Source organism: Heliconius melpomene, chromosome 13 (assembly GCF_056956725.1).
Source record: "Heliconius melpomene rosina isolate 202511_hmr_F chromosome 13, ASM5695672v1, whole genome shotgun sequence".
NCBI lineage: Eukaryota > Metazoa > Arthropoda > Insecta > Lepidoptera > Nymphalidae > Heliconius > Heliconius melpomene.
The window spans coordinates 12,853,180-12,874,452 of record NC_140401.1 but is presented as its reverse complement, the minus strand read 5'-3'; the positions used below and the strand labels follow the sequence as shown (position 1 = coordinate 12,874,452).

The following is a 21,273-nucleotide window of genomic DNA, read 5'->3' as shown; positions in this document are numbered from 1 at the left end:
TTTTTATTCTAATTATACTTCCCTGATAAAGTAATTATATAAACCAAGCCGAGTAAGAAATTAACATAACAAACCACAATCTCAAACATTCAATTTCTTAGTCACATTCATTTCAAAACAACGTCAATGTTTAATCTCCTTTGAACCACTTCGATTGTAATCTAAGCCCCAGTACTAGTGCTAGCGATTTAATAAATCTAATCCGGTTCAATCCGGTTCAATCTGGAACCGACCGGTTTTAACTAGTTCGCATCTACACAGCACACTCCACATTCACCAAACCAGATAGAACTGAACTCGAATGCCGGTCTATTACTTCGGATATGTTAAGTTTATTTGGCATTGAATCTGCATTCAATTGGCGTAGAGACGGCGCGGCATCCCACTTGGGTATTGGAGTGCTTTAGAAATTGCCATATTGCTTAGCGAGTCGTACACTATTGTAGGTATTCGGTTGATGGATACTGGGTATGTGGTGGTCTAACACATTTAATTGGCGAAAAGGTGGTGATCGACGATGCCTTTGTGGTGTCATTCAGCACACATTTCTTTAAGAATTTGCTAGATAGTGGAGAATACTGAGATATTTGTTGTGTCTCCTGCTATGCGAGAATAAAAGTGTAATTGTTCTTTTGCAGTAGCCGATGGCTGTAAGCTTAAATTTTATAGTAATAATATTTTATTATTGCCATTTAAGGGATTGTCAATACTGTTCTTGTTATATCGTTCCGAGCGTATGCCATTTAATTGTAAATTTACGAAAAAAATTAAGAAAAAAATATTTCAATATGTTTCAAAATTTTAACCTATTGGGATTCGAACCCACACCTCTTACAAGTCAGCCAAACAGGTTAAAGTTTTTGTCGGATTATTAGTTTTATAGTACGCAACAACAATTTCACACAATGAGTGTGTAAATTTACGTTATATACATATAACGTAAATTTGACACCTATGTAACTGTTGATACTTCCAGCACCTTCATCCTGGAGTATAAGCTTATACAAACAATGTCATGAAATAAATGAAATCTTCATTTCTTCCTTTCTTTTCAATTATAAACACTGTGAACTATTTCTTCGAACAACCTATTCAAATACGTATCTAAAAAATCATTAACGTAAAAAAGATACCTACTAAATAATAATTGAACAACAACAATTTATAACAAGCTTTAAAGTTTTCATATCAAGCCATTTTCCAATTAACAATTTATATTAGTTCAATTTAGTTTTATAAAATGGAGAATTTTGTTCTTATCGAAGAAATAAGTGAAAATATCAACTTTCAAACTAAAAGAGTAAAACACAAGTTCGCTTAATGTTGGAGACCTAAAAGTTCTTGTTTTATTCAAATTTAGTTTCTTTCGATATTCAATATTTAAAAAGGTTTTCGCAATTCTTTATATGAAATTAAATCTGCTAGAATAAAGGGCATTGTGAAAGTATAAGAGCATAAAAGTAAACTAAATTAATATAATATTATATTTCTATTGTATTACTTAACAATGATACCATTATGGCAAATTTGGACAGTCCTGATTGTAAATGATGGTTATCGGATCAATCTTAACTGGGGGAATGTTAATATTTAGCTTCACGCACTATCACACCAGGGTCGACAGAGGGAACTTAGGAACCCCGTGTTAAGTGCCAGATATCAACACGTGGCACTGCTCGGAGTGGGGATCAAACCTACCACTACCGCATTTACAGTCCAACTCGCGTATCACTGTGCCACTAATCAAAAAAACTATACGTACTATATTATATCAAATAGTATTATAATATTATTTAATATAATCACGTAGAAATTGCTAGAAAATCACGTGTACTGACTTGTTATTACTATATTAGTTAAAAATAACCATCTAATAACATCCGTTTTCCTCCTCACGTTTGTTTCTCATTATATTATTAAAGTTGCTTTCATACTACGCTTTATTAAATATAGTTTCCTACAAAATATTAGTGATTCGTACAAAATAATGGTTGCTTATGGCTTCGATTTTCACTCGGAGAAATAAATTATTTTTAACTTTCTCTTTCGGATAAGAGGATGAAGCGCGGCACTAAGTTGCGTTAATTAACACGCAGCACTCGAAAAACATCACGGAAAATGGTCCTTAAAACTGATTCCCTCTTTTATCACTGCGTCTAAAGGACAGACTGCCGAAGCTAAACTATAAGAATATAGTTCAGTCTAAAAAGGCCTTAATTCCATTGTATATGCTATACTATATATACTATAAAGTACATAACGTTTACACTCAGGTCGTCTACCTATAGCAATTTAAATTGTTACCTCATAGTGCAGTGATGTCATCTATTTATGGAAATTGATTGCGTCACTGAGGAAAAGGAAACGGGACGGACATTCAGTCATTTATTATAAACTAGTGGCTGTCTGCAACTCTGCCTGCGTGAACTTTATGACCCTTTCCAAAGGTACTACTAGTTACCATCCGTCGTTAGTATCAAAAGTAGTTTTCATGAATATATAAAAAAATATTGATAGTTGAAACCTTCGTAGTGTAGTGAGCTTATTTGACAGTAAGCAACGGTTCTAGATTCGATTTGTTCAGACGCTGTGCCGCATTCGAAGATATTTTCATAAACTAAAAAAAATGTTCTTAATACCAATTTCTTTTCCATAAAGGAAATTAATTTTCTTCGCAAAATATAAATAAATAAATATACAAATATCATCAAATACAGCTTGAATACAGACATTAGAAACTATAGTTGTAAGCTCTTTGTTAGACACCAACATAATTATATTATGCATTGAACCCAGATAATATGCAATTTACACTCAAGTGCATAATACCACAGTACAATATCGTTTGTTATCGTACACGTCTTAGTTGTATTAGAGAGTTACATAAATGAAACAATAATAGTGTTAATGAGGCTTTTAGACGTACATAGTGCCGTAGTTGGAAAAAAATATATCTTTCTCTCTCTGTCGCATATAGGATGGTAGGCAGAGAAAACCTAGTGTGACGGTACTCCGTTACCTATCTTCCATCCAGTTTTCAAGACATGAATGAAAACGGCATCTCAAGATCAAACTTGAGAGTGATTTATAAATACAGGCCTAAGAAAGCTCAGTGTTGAGTTGCGCCACTTAACACGCAATGCCTTCCATATTTGGAGGAGAGTGGGGAACGAAAGTATTTTAAAATATTTCGTTCCCCACTTTCCTATTCAACCATTAGGGTTTACCCACAAATTTACGTTCCCAGGTGCGGGATACAGCATGAACCTAAAAAAAGTAAAGTTGCAGACGATGACTAGTATTTACTTTAGTTGTATAAATCTAAATCACACAAAGTGCATATCAGCATAACCCAAGCCCGAGTAAATCATGAGAAAAAACATTGACACGTAATCGCCTTAGAGCTGACGCGATTACCTGCTGACCTAGCTACGTGGCATTCCCATTGAATAACTTACTCCACTTAATTTCCTCGAACAGCTATAGTATATAAGCGTGTTTAATCTTATATGTTATTTGATCTGCCTTAGAAATCTAAAAATAAGTATGAAATTATATATTTAAAAAAAGAAGTAACCCTTTGTCCAAGACCATTAATTTTTCTGAACTATATAATTTGGTGGAAGGAAAACAACTGTGTTGAGACACCTTGATCGCTTTTTTTATTTTAGTTTCACGGTATATCCCACTCATAGCAGGGTTGGCAGAGGAAGCCTGGTACAAGTACTAAAAAACACTCCGTTACACATTAAGACACTTCCGTTACCCACCTTCCTGAATTTTATACACCCTGTTACCAAAACACAGTATTGGGTGCTGCTACTCAACACGAAATGTCTCGAGAATTTGACAGTGCCAATTGGGGGACCGAAGTGTCTCAACACTAGGTTCCCTTCATCTACCCTACAATACCTTACCCTAGAAATTATAAAAAAGCCTATTTAATTACTTCCCCACTTACACTATGCAGAGGCATACACACTAGGTACACAATGAAGGTAGGTCAACGCGTAATCTCGTAAGCAACTTAAGTAGATTACTCGTCAACGCGATTTACTTAGCTGTAAAGATACTTATTTATAATATGATTATATCATGATATTGGTATTAAATATGATTTAACACCCTCTTGGCACAGTAGCAGAGTTTGTCAAAATATGTGCTATTAGGTACCTAAGTTCTAAAATCAGATGCTTTAGGGATATTTTTCACTCGGTATTATTAGTTTTATTTATAATCTTGCTTTTTCAATTACCATTAAAACTGTTTACTAGGCCACTGTAAAATCGATGGGTTCGATGTCCCCTCGGGGGCATTGCCGCGATTCTTATATGTAAGAATTTTATATATAAGAATTTTGACGAACGTATGCCTTAGTTGGTCAGAGCGCTAGGACGGTTTCCAAGGGGTGCGGGTTCGGATCTCTTTACGTCTCGTTATGTTAAAAATGCTATGTATTCTAAAAACTAAGATTTACTTGTGTTCCAAAAGACCAGTTCACCTACATATCGTATGTCAAATATTGATCTCTCTTTAGCAAGTTATTTCAAATTTCGCACCAAATGAACTGGAATCTAATATCAGTCGAGATGCATAAAACAGTTTACGATCGCATTAATGTCGTGAACCCGTAGTATCGTAAATATAAAGGGGGCTTTCCACTGCGCGCTATCTAACTGCGTTTGACTCGCAAACTTAGATAGCTATTCGTGGAATAGGTTGAAAAATAATTCAACGTTCAAAGATACGAGCATCTATACATGAATAAACTGGTTAAGTGCGAGTCGGTCTCGCCCACCGAGGCTTCCGTACCAATTTCAAGATTACAACTTTTAAAAGTGGACGAACTCAAGTTAAGTTAAGCGGGCATATGCACTCATTTGTATGCAATGAACTATAACTATAAGTTTGTAATAGTTTTATATCTTAAAATTTTTATTTTTTTGGATTTTTCCTTCATTTTTATTGTAAGTTTTCACTTCATGCCAACTGAAGGAAATATCCTGCAAGTTTTGATTACGCGGGGAATTTTATACAATATGCAGCAAAATCCGTGCATGCATGCTCGTACCTTTTGACTGCGTTGGTTTAGAAGCTTCATTTCTTCTGAACTTCAAGGGACTATAAAATTGAATATATGACGTTTAAATATCAGCTTGATACCTTCACGCGATCTTGAGATAAATGGTTGTTACAGACGGACAGTAGGACATTAAAGTGTTCCTATAAGAGCTCTTAGAGTTTTTAGCTTATGAAGTACGAAACCCTAAAAAATGCATAAGACATTTCCACATACATTGACATAAATTATTTAAATTTTATTAAATTTCAGTCAATAAACTAAAAACAAGTTAGACAATTAGTCAAATGACAGAAGAAAACAGGATACAACTATAGTAAGTTGAGCAACAGTTGCATTTAAAGTATTGTACAACTGCGATAAATCATAGTTGGTGCGAGCTGATCAAACTCGCTTTGCAAATTACGAAGTGCTACTCGATTTAGCAAAAACAACGTGTTTCCTGCATTTTGTTGTGCAATTCGATATTGTACTTGTATCAAAATAAATAGTGGAGAACGGAGTGTCTTAACACTAGGTTTTCTCTGCATAACCTGCTATACCATTCGTAAAAAAAATATATATATTTTATATTACTTCAGACGTTGTACAACTACGCCACAACGGTCTATATTCATGTTACTTTAATAGTATCCCCACTCGGGGGAATTAATTATTATTTATTAATATTTTCATTTCTTCGCTTTACCTTATTGGTAAAAAAATGCCCGGCGTTGAGTCCCGCTACTCAACTCGTAAAATTTCGGCGAAAAATGGGAAACGGAGTATTAACACGAGGTTCCCTCTGCCTACCCTGCCGTGTGAGGGATACAGCGGGAAGCTGATTTTATTTTATATTTATTATTATTATATACAAATAATATACTATGGCCAAAGTTCTAGGAAATGCGCGGGGGGCCAATTTACGTCAATGTTGTGCCTTCCATCACGCTTTATTGCTTATACCAGCGACAAATTCAGGCTAGTGTCATTCTCAATAATATAAATAACTTTTATACTTTCTTTTATTTGCTTCAAGTTGTATCCCGCGAACCTAGTGTTACATGCATGTAGCAGGGTGGGCAGAGAGAACTTAGTGTTAAGACACTCCATACCCCCCCTCCTGATAAGCTTTCGCGAAATTGTGTGAGTGGTTAAAGATAATGCCGTGTTCTACCTTGTTCTCAAAGCGAGAGATAGAGGAAATGACAAAAAACATTTCCTTGAGTGGGAATTGAACCCGCTATCGTCAGATTTATAGTCAGGCACAATGCCACTGCGTATGTAATTTTTAAATAAAAAATAACATAAAATAACTAACAGAATTTAACCGTATAAATTATACTTAAGTGGCAGTTTCTTAACCCTAGCAGTTCCTATAGCTTGCTCCACAGGCCATTGTGCACGTGGGTCGCATTTAGCTTGTACAAGACAGTGTTTTGTAAGATCTATGGCGCCTGCTCAGTTGATTTCCTAAACAAGGATACTATTTCGACAAACAAGTTTCAATCCAATCTTAAATCAACTATAATAGCATAAATTTTCAGTATTATTAGGTTACGTTATTGCAATTTAATTAGTTATTGGTTTCTGGTATAATGTTCTATCTGGTATCGTTTAAAATTATTATAATATGTTATATTAACATTATTATTAAGTTTTACCTAAAACATAAATATAATAAATGTCACAATGTAATATTAAACAAAGTCTACAATAGAAATTGACATCAATAGGAACGTTTCAATGATCTCAAAGATCTAAAGATTTCCTCGTCTTGCATTGTTTACTTTAACTGCTTGGTTCGAATAGTCAGTACCACATTTCCTATAATGGGTCTCGGTCGCCATGGGAACTGTTATTTATTGATATTTTACCAATTATATTTTTATTGAATTTTATAGAAAACTAGCGGACCCGGACGCGGCTACGCCTGCTTGAAATATAAGAATATAATTTCTATAGAAATATAATTTCAATCTAGATGAAATGCTAAAAGTGATTATTATATTTATTTTCATAAGGATGAATATCAAAATGACGCGGTAACGAACGCGGTCGCGTAGCGACGACGGTTGTTATTAACATGGCAGAATAAATTGCATGTCAAATTAGAAAGTATTTTAATTTATTAGTATATATGTGAAATGTAATGTTATATAGCCTATAGCACTTCTGAAGAATGCAGCTTTCATACAAAACAAAAACAAAGTAAATCGGACCAGTAGACCCAGAGATCTTAGCGTTCAAACAAACAAACAAACAAACAAACAAACAAACAAACAAACAAACAAACAAACAAACAAACAAACAAACAAACAAACAAACAAACAAACAAACAAACAAACTCTTCCGCTTTATTATATTAGTATAGATAGGATGTAACTTCAGTGCTTTTTTTGTAGTATTTGTTTAATCTTACATTGTGAAATTTAAGAACTTACCCAGATTCAACAAGGTTCCCTCGGCTTATTACATGCGGGATACAGCGTGATCCTGAAAAAAAAATATATACTAAAAGCACTATAATATCACTACAAAACTTTAAAGTCTATCCTCTATCCAAATCGGACACACAAACATACGACTACACAGAAATGTTGTTCAAATTTACTATTCATAGAAACTAACAACAAAGTACATTGAAACTCATCAGTCAATTCCATCCAAAGCTAGCAGTATTCCACTTTATTTGGCCGCTAGTAGTGAACGAAAATCAAATCGTATTTGCTCGATATTTCGACGAAATAGGACCGGTGGAGGTACAATTTATGAAATACTCGTAAAACTGATACAATGTGACTGTTTTATATATATTTTTTTATTAAATTAAATCAAATCAAGCTTCACGCTGTATCACGCACACAGCAGGATAGGCAAAGCGAGCAAGTTGAGATACTCCGTTTCCCGCTCACCTCAATATTCATAATAGATAGGAGTTTTCCGTAGTAAGTTTTTTTAGGTTTTTTTTGGTCTTACGCTGAACCCCGTACTTATATACTGAGATCCTACAGTAGGCAGATGGAACCTAGTGTTGAAACACTGCATTCACTTGCCTGTTTTTCGAGACAAACACACCATCAAAACGTAATAAAGAACTATATTAATAAAGTAAATAAAATATCTTCAAATATAACAATAACTTCATTTCATTTCCAAAAGGACCCATTTATTGTTTACAAATAAATTGACAAACAATACAATTATAACAATTTATTATATTGAATTGTAATAGAATAAAATCGATTTACTCCACAACCCTACTGCGACTATCGAATATAGACTTCATTTTCCAATACTCCGTATAACAGATCCCCAGATTCAATTGGTTCTAACAAAGTTGCATCGCAACTAGAACACAACCCCAATACTTTATAATAATATTTCATGAGAGTATTATTTATTTAACTTATAAGAATTACTTTTTTTCAGCTTCACATTGTATCCCGCACATAGCAGGGTAGGCAAAGGGAACCAAGTGTTAAGTTAATTCTTGAGGCATGAGCTGAAAAGTTGTAAAATTAACCTCTATGATTCAGTTGGTCCTGAGGAACAAGTAAATATTATTTACTGATAATAAAAACGATTCTGTACTTTTCGTAAGCTAACCTAGTAAAAGAATTTGAAATATAAATAATCTCCGTTAATACATCGATGGAATGGTCCACACGCTAGGTCTGTGCACCATGATTGATCGCTAAAAGGCCCAAAAATAGAAAGCAGAGTAACAAATCACTATCTTCTTCTTTTTCTCCACAAATCGCAACACAAAAACTCGATAGCCCATCATCATCTATAAACAACTAGTTCAAACAAGATAAAACACATAAAATCCGCATTCTTCCAAGCGTCATTACTGCAACTCCCACGGCGTTGCACAACAATAACTAACTACTATATATACTCGTAATGTACTAGTATTATGTAGTATTACTGGCATAGTCTCCAATTGGCTCAGTGGCAATGATCGCGGACTGGTCACGCTCTGGGGTCAACACTCTCATAGAGCATGTGAGAGGCACGATGCGATGTTACAGCCTAGTCCTGTAAGAATTGAAAATGCAAATTAAATTTTCAACTTAAAATAATTTATATGTTATTTCTATATGGAAAATTTTCATTTTAAAGTACAGTGTGAAATAACTGTTTATAGAACCAAACTGTAGCTTAATTAGACAGACTTGAATCTTTTTCTTGATGTCTTTTGATAATTTATCACTCAGATTGTATAAAGTCGATAAGTTTATTGCTCTACTAATCCATGCCCATTTATTTTTACAGATATATCTCCAAAATATTAATAAAATATAATATATTATTTATACTTATCAGCCATAAATTGATATTAAGCTTCAATATTAATGAGCAAATATACATTAACTACAACATATATTACATGAATATCAAATACAACATAAGTCGTGTCCACCGTACCTACTCTATGACGGTATCACGCCTAGCGTCCGATGCCCTTGCCCTATCAGCGCCGTGTTGAGGCAGGCGCTGTATGCATTTTAACATCGCTGCTACACCTACATTCAACGTGGATTGTATTTTTAAAAACTTTTGTTCTAATAAAAGTTAGGTTTGCAGGATTTTTGTAGATTTTCTACGTTTATTTTAATTGTGTTGTATTAAAATAAGAGCAAATACCGCGATGTCGATAATATACATATATTTTTTTTTGTCTTCAAGTGTGCTTGTATTTCTATATAGTAGGGTAGACCGAGGCAGCCTAGTGATAATACACTCTGTCCCCCACTTTCCGCACAATTTTCAAAACTTTGAGTACATACCTATATAGAGAGAAAATAAAACAATTCATTCTCGTGATTCACGTCAACATTATGGTTACAGGTTCATATTTCATTAAAAAAAAATAATTATATTGCAATTTATACTTCTAATAATACTAACATTATTATACCTACGTAAATCAAAGTCTAGTTATATGAATTACGTTAAAAAAATAGTTTACATATTTTTTACACGATTACGTTTATAATTGTCATAAGTATTGTATATAATGAACTAAAATTTGAATAAGACTGAGATTGTCTTCAATGATTAGTTTTCCGCTTTACTACGCATAGGATAAACAGAAATAATCTAGGGATAAAACACTCCGTTCATTACTTGCCTTCTGCTTTCGAGAAACTGAGTATTATATTTTGGAACTAAATGGCGCTGCATGTTTACCAGTGCATGGACATGAAAATAATGTTATGCCTCGAGTGTGGATTGAACTCATAACCATAAGAATCTTTGTAGTCACACCCTGCAACACCACTGCCTTTGTTCACCTATTTAAATTTTTATAAGTTTAAATAACAGAAAAATTCAATGCAAATTCAAATAATTTTGAAGTGTTATTAAAAACTTAAGTACAGAAATAACTTTCATATTTTCCGCAAGTCAATTGACCTTAACTAAGTTTATAATGAAGCTTTTCAGTTTATTATTATTCTAGAAACTTCTATGCATTAAAGTTTATAACGACGCGTCGCGTCTAATAGAGCGTGTCGGTGTACGGAGGCACTCGCGCCTAGCGTCACGCCCTTGCCCTATCTACGACACGTTGAGGTAGGTCGTTATGCACAGGTTACGTAAGGTACCTAAGAAATGTATAAGAAACACTTTTTTGTTTTTTTCTTTAATAGAAAACACTGAAATACATATAGACAATAAAATGTACTTTAAATGTATTGTTTGATTATATTAAAGAAAATATAGTTTTTAGAATATTTGCACTTTTTACATTTTGTGCAACAATGGCATATTTGCGATTTGTCAAATATTTCAGGAGATACAATTGTAAGCATTTTGTAAATAGTTCTTCCATATTCGTTGATATATAAATATTTAACTATATTTTTTAAAAAACAATGTAATAATTGATGAATAATTAATAATCAAGATAAAATAGCAAATTATTTTGTTGGTTACATACCTATATGATTAAAAGAAGACATAAAAATGAATCCTATCATTAAAAATAATCCTATAAAATTAATTATAATATAAAGTTATCATTTCTTATTTTTTAAAGCTTTTTTCTGCCTACTTTGCTATGTGCAGGATAAAGCTTCAAGCTTTATCCTGCACATAGCAAAGTAGGCAGAGGGAACCCGGACACTTAGTGTTAGAACACTCCGTTCCCTTTAAGACGCCTCCGAGATAAATAAAAAACCTTAGAACAACCATTATATAACTGAACCTAGAGTCAAGGTATCCAAAATGCAGGGCGACAGTGTAATATTTGTAGAATATAAAGTCCTCATTACGCCGGTAGCTGGAGTGTAGTACTCTCGAGCTATCGCGCCGCTAATAAACGTGCTAATTCTGGGCGCTTGTTGTACCTACTGGAGAAAATGGGAGTACATTTCTTATCCCGCATATAGCAGATTTAGCAGAGGGAACCTAGTGTTGAGCAAAAAAATTCAAATATTAAATGAATGATTCCCCCGAGTGGAAATCACTCTCAACTCTCTACGGTTACACATTTGTGTGAATTATATGGAGAAAATAATATTAAGAAGAGTAGGTAATGGAAGTGACTTAATGGGTATAGAGTATCTTAACACTGGGTTATAATGTGCGGGATAGAGCGTGAAGCTAAAAAAAATAAATATAAGAAGAATATTTAGGTTATTTAAATTCTATTAGACGTAAAGAATTCATTAAACGCAACAAAATATTATGATTACGTTCTCACATTTCTTTTGTTTTCAAGAATTTATATTTATTAATCAGTTATTATATCTATACAAAATAAATTAAAATATATGAAGTTTCTAGACATGTAGTAAATATAACGTCATTTTGACGGCAAATCCGTTTAAATTTAAATTATTACATAAGCTAAATTTATCTCAAACATCCTTATTCTATATTGATATATTCAATTTCCTCCTATTATTTTTCCATATTTATATAATATCATAGGAATACAAATCTGGAGATTATTCAACTAGAGCTCTAAAGTCCAGAATATCGCCGTCAGACACTCAACAGTTTGCATATCATTATGTGACGTCGATACAACTCTTTCTGTACAACATTTTGTTGTTACAAAGGCGTCAAGTTAGTTATGTTATATTCACTTTATATCTTAAAATATACTTGAAATTTTGTTTTAGACTTTTCTTACTTATTCTTCTTTATTGTAAAGTTAAGAGCACGACGAAACTCAAGTACTTTTGATTTTTTCGAGTTATCTATACCTAATTGAAGAGATACATTGAGAAATCGTATCTTGTTTTCTTTTAATTAGTGGTTTTATTTCGTCAAATTGACTGTCAATTTATTTATGATTAATTAGTAATCGAATTTCATTGCTAGTACAAAAAAAATATTGATTATTTAAAATTAAAATTATTGATTATTTTAAAAAATATATATTTATTATTATTGACTATTTTTAAAATTTTCAAAGTTTTAAAAACCGTGTAAAAATTTGTATGTAGCGCCCTAGCACTAAATCACTTTTATTTAATAAGTAGATACGTCAAAATTCTTATACGATTACGATGAACATATTAAATATTTTATTTCCTCAAGTGGAATTCGAACCCAAAATCCGTGACGCACCTATGCTATGCCCCTGCGCCATTACTGGCTTCAAATAAATGTGCCCATGTATCAATAAATATTACAGCTATAAATATGTATATCAATAAGTATTATAGCTGTTCAGTGATACGCCTATTCTAAGTTTAGTATTATAATTGAACCAATTTTATAGTAATTGGCAGAGTCATCCCGACAGGACAATTAAAGTTCTCCGTCTTGCTACTATTGTAAATAATTTTCGTCCAATACTGAATTTCTCATTCAATTCATTCAATGAATCATTTTGTATGAAATAAGACTAAAGTATTATGTGAATGATTTTTTTATTTATTTTCACAGATCTTTTGTATGTAAATAAATAAGTATAAGGGGAATTTATGTAATCTATCTATAAATATTTAAAAAGTGGAAACCGAACTCCTTCTATAATTATATTTATTATTTTTTTGCTTTACACAATTTTCTCCCATAAAACCTAGAGAACGTAGGTAGCGCCATATCTAACATATACCACGACCTCATATCAAACCTCAAAGCAGAGAGCTAAGTGACACATCTCTCTAACTCCGCAATACACAGATACGGAAATAATATATTGCATCATAGAGTGCTATCTCACGTACACGCCGCCTTTCTTTCGCGGAAGACGTCGTGACTAGACGGTCAACCTTTGCCATAGCCATGTCCTTAGCACTGTTTGCATTTAAATTTGAAAATTATTCTTTAATATATTACTATAGGATTTTTATTACATTTTTATGAATATAATATTGAATCCACAATATATTTTTTGATAATTTTTCAAGCCGTAATGGACGTTTATTTAAATAGTTTGGTAGATCCTTTTTACAATTTTTTGCTTAGAAAACTATTATTATACTATTTAAATTGCATTCTGTATAGAAACCGAACCTGTAACTATCGTGCCAGGCCATCATGGCGCAGTGGTACAATGTCTGACTGTAAAAATTGTTGTTGATGAATTAGGTTCATTTCCTAAGGCAAAGTGCCAAATCATTTTAATTGTAAATGTTTATGTAAGCTTTACCTGATAGACGTAACACCATAACATTAGAAGCAAAGAACTAATAATATAAGAATAATATAAGTTCAATCGCCATTATATTTAAGAAATATAATATTTTACTTACTAGTTGCGCCTGCCACCACGTGTGTGTGGATTATAATATGATGCTTGCCTTGCTGCTTCCGTTTACCATCAAATTATGACTCCGTTCTCCAATTCTCGAAAAAAAAAATATTCACCAAGTAGGAATCGAAACGACAACGGTACTAATTATAGCCCAACACTGTCCCACTGTGTTATAGTTACCTTTAATATAAAAAAAAATTATCACATTTCATAATTAAAATTGTATAATTTCATTTTATAAAGTAAAATATCTAGTACAAGTAGCTTCTCTAGATTTTAACTAAAAGAATTACTTACACGAAAGATAAATCACAGGAATATATGGGAAACACGTGACAAGCATTCCTCGTACTCTATAAGACTGTGGTTAACTGAAAGAAATTTAATCAGCTTGGCAAAGAGAACATACTGTTAAGACACTCTGTTGACCAAAAAAGAAAATTTCTTGTATATTTTTTTTAAGACAAATATATTATACATACAATATTAGTAAGTTCATATAACATTAAAAATAAAAAGCTGTAAGCACAAAAGTTTGTGGTAGCGGGTTCAATTTCCACTAGAAAAAATGAAGTATTAAATATTTTCATTTCCTAGCTTTGTTACGAGGCAAAGGGCGACGTTTAGCAGTCCTGACATTCAACGCGAAACGCGGCGTTCAGTTCTGCCACTCAACCCCTACTACTTCAAAATTCGGTAGAAAGGAAGGAACGAAATGAACGAGTGCCTTAACACTAGGTTCCCAGGTTCCTTTTGGCTGCCCTGCTGTACGCAGCATATAGCACATACACGACAAAAAAACGATACTAAAAAACTACAAATGACACGTCGTCTCACATGTAGGTTAGTTAAGCCAACAAAAAAATCAATATCGCCATAAAGATACGGCTCTTATCAACAGACATCGATATACACGAGCGTGAAAAAGCCCGTTCAATACTAGCGGATAGGAGAACTGATAAGGATGTCCTTGACCAGAAGTTTCATTTTTTATTTTACTTATATATTTTTCTAGCTTTACGCTGCATCCCGCACATAGCAGGATAGGCAAAAGGAATCTGGGAAGTTAGTGTTAAGACACTCCATTAGGATATATTTTTTCTATCTTATATATATTCTCTCTTTGTTCCATTTAATTTAAGGAAATAATTTAATATTGTAGGAAGTAATCTTTTTAACATGTTTTATTAGGTGATATAATAAATCAATCAGGTGTCGTCCAGAGCAAAGAAATGAAAATATAAATTTAAATAAATATTTCCTTTCACACAGTGCCTCTACGCCACGACAGGTCTCAAAATGTAATAGGTATATATATTACTATAAAAGCTACATTTTTATAGCATTGATAACCTGTAGACTAAACTAGACATTAATTAAATACGGCCTCGTTATGTGACCTCAAATAGAACTAACTAGATTCGTAACTAGAACCAACCTTGAGCTTGCTCTAGCACACATTTATTTTATATGAATCACCAAGTTTTATGAGACGCGGTCGTGACGTAGCTGGGACTTACATATATGTATCATATATGAGATACGATGATAGTAGGTTCAATGTTTATGTGAGGAATCTCTGAAGAAATAATTTCATTTAGGTCCATTGGATAGGTTAGGTTACAAAACGACTGGTGGGAAGACCTCCTGCCAGATGGGTCGACGACATAAAGAGGTTGGCGGGAAGAGGATGGGTCCGAAAAGCTGAGGATCGAGTGTGGTGGCGAGAAGATGGCTATTGATGATGATGATGATGACATTGGATAGATCAAAATCAAACCATGTAATATATAGAACTTTTAACCAATAGAATATTAAGTAAACACTATTAATTACTAATGTCCTAAAAATGAAAAGTATTTGGTTTTAACGCACTAATCTCAGGAACTACTGGTTCGAATAAAAAAAAAAATGAAAAATGAGAAAAAGACTATATTCACATAACCAAATAAAAAAATTGTAACCCATAGTATCTGCATTTAGTTGTTTCCCTACTTAGAATGTATCAAATGTCATACACAACTATTAATTATTTCTATTTAAGAACGAAGCCGTAGGTAAAAGCTAGTCAAAGTTTATAAGTATAAAAGCCCTTATAATTTTAACTCTGACTTTATAAAGGTGGTAAAACAAAAGCGATCTGTTCAACTAAACTATAAACTATTCAAAGACATGTACGACGCCCTCATTAGTGTAATTATATACTCATAATACTGCTTCTACATTCCTTTGTCATTTCAATTGATTAAAGTCTTTCAATTCTTATTTTCTAAGAACTTAAGTGATTGTAAGTTATTCTATAATAGACATAGATTTTAATATATCGGATAATTTAGTAAATAAAAATTTAATTAAATCAGTTTCACGCTGTATCCCGCATGCAGCAGGGTAAGCAGAGTGAGTTTAGTGTTAAGACACTACGTTCCCCATTTTCCGCCGAAATCTACAGACATTGCTTGTTGAGCGTCGGAACTCAACACCTTGCTTTGCCCAGAATTGTAGCTTGAGAGCTTGTACCAGAGAGAAAATATTAATTTAAATAAATATTCCATTTCCACGAATGGATATCGAACCTACAACTGGCATCTACGCATAATAAAGATAATATCCTAAAGGGCCTGGCACAATGAAAATTACCATTGCCAAAGTTGAAAAGATAAACCGAAGCTATTATATAACCCACAAAACGATTTTCATTCTTCACATTAATTAATACACATGTATTCGATAACTGTGACGTACAGTTCGTTATAATTGGTTAAATCGTCTCTTCATACATTTCATTGTTTATTCGATTATTTGCATCGAGACTGTTATAATTGATATGTTATTAAATTGTATGTTTTCATTTCTTTAATGATTTTGGCGATGCATCAAGGTGAAGTAGGAAAATTGTATTTATTTTTAACTTTGTATTGATGTCGTTATGACTTCGTTAACGTAAACTTTTAAAGCCATTTTATCTTGTTGGCTTTGTAATTTAAAAAAATCCTCTCTTAGGGCTCCCCTATAATTCACAAGGAATCCATATACCAAAATTTTAACGTCCTACCCCGTGTAGTTGCGATTATAAATTGTCTATTAGTCGTTCCCTAACGAAATATCCTATATCTTATAAAACAAAGTCGCTTTTCGTGTCTGTCTGTTGTTTCTAACTCTTCTTCTTCTAAACCACCCAACGGATTTTGATGCGGTCTTCAGCATTAAGTCGAGTGTTTTTCGTAGAAGGTTTATATATAGTTTATTATTTGTATATCCTTATGTAAATTAACATAAATGCGATAATTGTGTATAAAGTCCTACCCGTTGAGACACTTTCGCGCATGCGCTGCTTTAATGGTAAGTACTACATGAAAATAATGTACTGGAGTATTGTTCTTCTTAATTAAATCTACAAAAAAGTCCGCGAGAGCATATTCGTATCTTTTAAGAATAACGTGTAGTGATCATTTTTCTGTCTGAAAATAATAATTTCAATATATTTTATATTGTGAGGGATATTTTTCCATAATGGTATTAATCCTTATCCTTTAAAATACTTTATTAATTTTCTACGTTAAACGAAGATAAAATTTGCTATTTACAATATTTCGAAATTGCGAATAGTTTTACAGAAAAACGCATTTAATTGTTGACACATCAGCTGTATGTTACTCAAGTTTCACTTATCCCTTACTCTCAGCATATAAATAAGTACATTAGTTACGTTGGCCATTTAATGTAGACCAAAACTTTCTTTTACTGTTTTTCATTTTAATAAGTACTTTAGAAGTTGTTACAATATCAAAAAAATCCTAGCTGCGAAACGGCTCGCCACTCGCCATGCGTCCGCCGTGCCCGCTTGCCTTACACGCATCGGTGGTTCAGTGGTAGAATGCTCGCCTGCCACGCGGGCGGCCCGGGTTCGATTCCCGGCCCATGTATTCTATTTCATTTTCCTCACAGGCAGTCACGTCGTGCTTGCTTTTCATCAGGGACAGAATAACCCCTTCAGCATTAACCACAAGCTCGAAAAAAAAAACCCGGCTTCCTCTATAGCAACGAAGATTTAGTTAGATGCGTTTGCACGTATTGTATAATTGGAGTTGAATGTATTATTTCAGCGCGATATATTTGGTTTCATTTCATTTTTGTAGTAGTTATTAGTAGGTAGGTTTTTGTTTATAATTTCTTCCGTTTAAAAATAGTCATTTAACTATCTAAAAAAAGACATTTAAATATATTTTAATAAGTACTTGAAAAGATTAGTAACACAGATTTAAAATTACGGTACCTACTAATAAATCCTTGCTGTGTAAAACAATTGGAAAATCCTTTTTGAAACTACGAAAATGCGGGGGGCATTAGGGTTTAATTAATTTTCACATTATCTTAAGTGCTTTGCAAACATACATTACATGAATAACTCAGTAGTTAAAGCGGGCGAAGCCGCAAGAGGGTCGCTAGTTAATTTATATAAATACAGATATATGGTGCATACGGACGGGAAGCTGAAAACGTAATATCTTTCACCAGGTTCTATCCTGCTAAATGCGGGATAAAGCGTGAAACTGAAACAAAATCTCATACCATCCTATACTACAGCGATAGATAGTTAATAACGAGTGAACAAAAGAAACAACGTGTTCGTTGGAGCGTGATCAAAGCTTTCATTACTCGCCCGTCCACAAAGTCAAATGACTGGCGGAACATTCGCGCCTAATTTAATTGTCGGTTGTATTTCAAATTTGCTGTACTATTTTTGTTTTAGTAGAATCACTTTTTGGCCTGATTTGTTTAGATACGTAGAGTTAAAACACTCTGACAGCCATCGTGGCTATCATGGCATAGTTGGCCAGTTTGACTGTAAATGCTAGACCTATGGGTTTGAGTTATATTCAGAAGAATTAACTATTTTCCTTCATCATGTCATTGTCCATGTGATTGCCACCACTCAATATCTTAAAGTCCAACGTAAACTGGCAAAAGAGTGCATTGTCACTAGTTTCTCACTGTCTACTGGATCTGGAATAGAGTGTGAAGAGCCTGAAAAAAAAGATATAGATTTCCACATTCTACTCATTTTTCCAGTCCTTACCCCATCACAATATAAGGTTGTAGGATATAATAGTAATGCAACGTCCACGTCCACGTCCACGTATTCAGAGAGGAGCGCTATTCTAAAGAATGTCATCTCGACGGACTAAAGACAATTTTGCGTTCCACAAAATTGTTTTCTCTTTTGTCCCTTCCTTTCTTATTTTTCTTAAGTCATAAAATCCTTTGTTCGAGTTTAGGAATGCTTGTGATATGTCAGTTTAATACGTTAAAGAATGTATGTATGTTTTTATGAGATGTAATGGTGGTATTTTCGAGTTATCTTATATTAGGTTAGGTTTCATTTCACGCATTTGTAAAGTAAATGCCTGTACAAGACCTTTTTATTTAGGATATCTTTCGTTGTTAATTTGGTCTGGTTGAAGGACGTTTTACGACTTACGCTTCTGCTTACTTGAAGTGATAAAATGATCTAAAAATGGAAAAGGATAACGTCTCAGAGTTAGAATACTTAAAGTAGAACTCTACGTTTTTGTTTAAGGAACAACAACGCTATATTCATATTGATCCTCCTCCAAACTACTCAGATTCGCTTTAAGTGGGACTGCAATGTCCCATAACTATTATTTTGTCAAATAAAATATTTAACACTTGTAAAGCATTTAAGCATATATGTACTTCTTACAGTATTCTTTTTATAAATATCAATAAAAGTAAATGTTTAGTATTGTTTTCGATATTAGGAAGACATGTCGCGATAAGCTCTGCTATTCAACAAGCAATGCCCCTAGAATACGGTGAAAAGTGGGGAACGAAAATATCTTAATGGGGCCAGTGTTCTAACACTAGATTCCCAGATTCCCTCTGCTTACCCTGATATGTGCGGGATAGAGCGTGAAGCTAAAAAATCATAAGACTTTTAATCAACATTATATCGCCTTTACATAAGTCAGTCAGTCAGTCAGTACTTATGGCATGTCGTAAGCGCACCGTTTCATTTGCTCATAGCAAATTATAACAATTCAGTGTTTGCAAAACGAAAGGAAGTGTTCTTGGCCTGGTTGCGTGCCGGTGAGCGGTACTCAAGGATGTTGCCACAACAATCGGTCTATTGGATGTACGGGATATTGCAGATACGAGTATACCTACTTAGCTAGAGTTGCTTAGCCTAATGATACCTTAAAGCTAGTTGGTGTTAGGTACTGGTGTGTCTTTTTTGTAGTAATATGTTCACACATATATCTCCTTTTAACTACGGGAGTGAAGCCTCTGGCAAATGCTAGTTTAGTGGTAGGATGATAATAGAAATGACTTCAATTTTTTTTGAGCTAAAGCCAAAGGAAGGGTGTTTGCTATAAGTTAAAAAAAGACACACTGTAGCTCCAAAATTAATGAATTGATTTGAGTGCGATTTTTTAAAATAGAATCGAATTCTTAGCTATGTTTTGCGAAAATCGGATTAGGACGTTAAGAATTTTGCTAGTTGTAAGTTTAATGAAATGGTAGTTCAAAGGTAAAATAAGGTTTTGACATTTTGTCCAAAAATTAGGATACTAATCGTTTTTGAAGAAGAGAGCCTATATGCCTGCTATTACCCACATTAATTATTGAAACTCCTCGACTGTCGCATTTTAATTCAAGTTTCAGAATTTGAATCGTATATTGGAGTAACTTTGAAATTCTAATACACCTTTTGGATTCCCTCACTTCGCTGTACCGCGATGTTGACATGCAAATCTTGTAAATCTCGACGAGAGTGATTTATAGATGAAAGTGGTATCTCACGACTTTTTGTGGTGGTGTCAGTTAAATTTTACTACAGAAATATTTATCTTTAAGTTCTGATAGTTATGAGTTTGATTCCCACTATAAGTAATAAATACTTTTATTAGAAATGTAAATGATTCTAAGAAGTTAAAGCCCGACGTCAAGTTCCGCCTCTCAACACACAATATCTCGATAAATAATTGGACCAAGAGTGGGAAATGGAATGTCTTAACAATTGGTACCCAACCAGAAATTCCATTTTCGGTCTAATTTGCTATATTCGTCTCAAAGCGAGTAAACGTACCCACAACCCCAAGTAAGCTCACAACCAATTCATTTACTCAAACTCTTACCCACTGCGCCTCAACGGCATCAAAAATTACATAAAGAAAATAAAAAAAAAAACACTAACCACACAAAAAAATCACTTAGCTATTTCTAAATATATCGAGCGCCGTTTACTATTTAACTGTACAGTCACATGGTGGTTTTTACCTGACTAAGATATTTGTCATTGCTAAGAGCTAAGGGATGATCTGTCTTCATGATAAATGGCATCCCCTAATGCGTTCTGTAACTCGCTCCCTAGAAATAGTATTAAATGGTCACGTTATTAAGTTTAGTTCGGCCATTTTTCAACTTGTAGTCGGTTTTCACTTAGTTTTTGACCGACTTTGCAGAATTG

The 21,273-nt window shown here is 33.4% G+C and overlaps 1 protein-coding gene across 3 annotated transcripts in view; it reads left to right on the top strand.

The window, feature by feature from the left end:
- brat (tripartite motif-containing protein brain tumor) overlaps nucleotides 1-21,273 on the top strand; it is a 349,175-nt gene that overhangs the window by 48,187 nt on the left and 279,715 nt on the right. The gene's annotated exons all lie outside the window — the stretch shown is intronic.